Consider the following 3,400-nt stretch of genomic DNA (forward strand, 5'->3'; position numbering starts at 1 on the left):
GCCTGTTCAGCTTACTGTCAATTAGTACAGTAATGCTCCCTGTTTATATCTTTGAAACTCAACAACAAAAGTAAAGACAAAAAACATGCAAACAACTGGAAACTAAATAACTCATTACTTAACAATGGATCATTGATGAAATAAAAGAGGAAATTAAAAAGTTCCTGGAAGTTAATGAAAATGAAAACACAACCTACCAGAACCTATGGGACAGCAAAGGCAGTCCTGCGAGGAAAGTTTATAGCTATGAGTGCATATATTAAAAAGACTGAAAGATCCCAAATCAATGACCTAATGACATATATCAAACTCCTAGAAAAACAAGAACAAGCAAATTCCAAAACAAATAGAAGGAAAGAAATAATAAAAAAAAAGAGCTGAAATCAACGAAATAGAAACCAAAAAACCATACAAAGAATTAATGAAACAAAAAGTTGGTTCTTTGAAAAGAAAAACACGATTGACAGACCCCTGCAAACCTGACTAAAATGAGAGAAAAAACCCAAATTAATAGAATCAGGAATGCAAAAGGAGAGATAACAACAAACACCATGGAAGTCCAGGAAAACATCAGAGACTACTTTGAGAACCTATATTCAAATAAATTTGAAAATCTTAAAGAAATGGACAGATTTCTAGATATATATGATAATCAAAAACAGAACCAAGAGGACATTAATCACCTGAATAGATCTATAACACAAAATGAAATTGAAGCAGCAATCAAGAGTCTCCCCAAAAAAGAAAAGTCCAGGACCTGATGGATTCTCTGCTGAATTCTAGCAGACCTTTAAAGAAGAACTCATACCAACCCTCCTTAAACTGTTCCATGAAATAGAAAGGGAAGGAAAACTACCTAACACATTTTATGAAGCCAGTATTGCACTTATCCCAAAACGAGGCAAAGACACCTCCAAAAGGAGAACTATAGGCCCACCTCCTTAAAGAACACTGATGCAAAAATCCTCAACAAAATAATGGCAAACCGAATTCAACAACACATCAAAAAGATTATTTACCACGACCAAGTAGTTTTCATCCTAGGAATGAGGGGTGGTTCAACATATGAAAATCAATAAATATAATAAACAACACTAACAGAAGCAAATACAAAAACCACTTGATAATCTCAATGGATGCAGAAAAAGCCTTTGATAAGATCCAACACCATTTCATGATAAAAGCTCTAAGAAAACTAGGAATAGAAGGAAAGTACCTCAACATTATAAAAGCTATATATGACAAACCTACAGCCAGCATTATACTTAACAAAGAAAAACTGAAACCATTCCCTTTAAAATCAGGAACAAGACAAGGATGCCCACTATCCCCACTCCTATTCAACATAGTACTGGAATTCCTAGCCAGAGCAATTAGGCAAGAAGAAGGAATAAAAGGAATACAAATAGGTAAAGAAACTGTCAAAATATTCCTATTTGCAGATGACATGATCTTATACTTATAGACTCAAAAAATTCTACTCAGAAGCTTCTAGACATAATAGATACAGCAAGGTAGCAGGATATAAAATCAACATAGAAAAATCATTAGCATTTCTATACAATAATAATGAGCAAACTGAAAAAGAATGTATGAAAACAATTCCATTTACAATATCCTAAAAAAAAAAATCAAATACCTAGGTGTAAATCTAAGAAAAGATGTGAATGACCTCTATAAGGAAAACCATAAACTTCTGAAGAAAGAGATTGAGGAAGACTATTGAAAGTGGAGAGATCTCCCACGCACATGGATTGGTAGAATCAATGTAGTAAAAATGTCTATACTCCCAATAGGAATCTACATGTTTAATGCAATTCCCATCAAAATTCCAATGACATTCATTAAAGAGATTGAAAATTCTACCGTGAAATTTATATGGAAACACAAGAGGCCACGAATAGCCAAGGCAATACTCAATCAAAAGAACAATGCTGGAGGTATCACGATACCTGACTTCAAACTATATTACAAAGCAATAACAATAAAAACAGCATGATACTGGCACAAAAAACAGACATAAAGACCAGTGGAACAGAATAGAGGACCCAGATATGAAGCCAGACAACTATAACCAATTTGTCTTTGACAAAGGAGGTAAAAATATATGATGGAGAAATAGCAGCCTCTTCAACAAAAACTGCTGGGAAAACTGGTTAGCAAAAAACTGAAACTAGATCCATGTATATCACCCTATACCAAGATTAGCTCAAAATGGATCAAGGATCTTAATATCAGACCCCAAACTCTAAAGTTGATACAGGAAAGAGTAGGAAATACTCTGGAGTTAGTAGGTATAGGTAAGAACTTTCTCAAGGAAACCCCAGCAGCATAGTCACTAAGAGATAGCATAGATAAATGGGACCTCATAAAACTAAAAAGCTTCTGTTCATCAAAAGAAATGGTCTCTAAACTGAAGAGAACATCCACAGAGTAGGAGAAAATATTTGCCAGCTACACGTCAGACCAAGGACTGATAACCAGAATATATAGGGAACTTAAAAATCTAAATTCACCCAAAACTAATGAACCAATAAAGAAATGGGCAAGTGAACTAAACAGAACTTTCTCAAAAGAAGAAATTCAAATGGCCAAAAAACACATGAAAAAATGCTCACCATCTCTAGCAATAAAGGAAATGCAAATTAAAGCCACACTAAGATTCCACCTCACCCCTGTTAGAACAGCCATCATTAGCAACACCACCACCAACAGGTGTTGGTGAGGATGTGGGCAAAAGGAATCCTCTTACACTGTTGATGGGAATGTAAACTAGTACATCCACTCTGGAAAAAAATTTGGAGGCTACTTAAAAAACTAGACATTGATCTACCATTTGATCCAGCAATACCACTCTTGGGGATATAACCAAAAGACTGTGACACAGGTTACTCCAGAGGCACCTGCACACCCATGTTTATTGCAGCACTATTCACAATAGCCAAGTTATGGAAACAGCCAAGATGCCCCACCACTGATGAATGATTAAGAAAATGTGGTATCTATACACAATGGAATTTTATGCAGCCATGAAGAAGAACGAAATGTTATCATTCGCTGGTAAATGGATGGAATTGGAGAACATCATTCTGAGTGAGGTTAGCCTGGCCCAAAAGACCAAAAATTGTATGTTCTCCCTCATATGTGGACATTCGATCAAGGCCAAACACAACAATGGGATTGGACTTTGAGCACATGATAAAAGCGAGAGCACACAAGGGAGGGGTGAGGATAGGTAAGACACCTAAAAAATTAGCTAGCATTTGTTGCCCTTAAAGCAGAGAAACTAAAGCAGATTCCTTAAAAGCAACTGAGGCCAATAGGAAAAGGGGACCAGGAACTAGAGAAAAGGTTAGATCAAAAAGAATTAACCCAGAAGGTAACACACACACATAGGAAA

Source organism: Castor canadensis, chromosome 9 (assembly GCF_047511655.1).
Source record: "Castor canadensis chromosome 9, mCasCan1.hap1v2, whole genome shotgun sequence".
NCBI classification, from domain to species: Eukaryota; Metazoa; Chordata; class Mammalia; order Rodentia; family Castoridae; genus Castor; species Castor canadensis.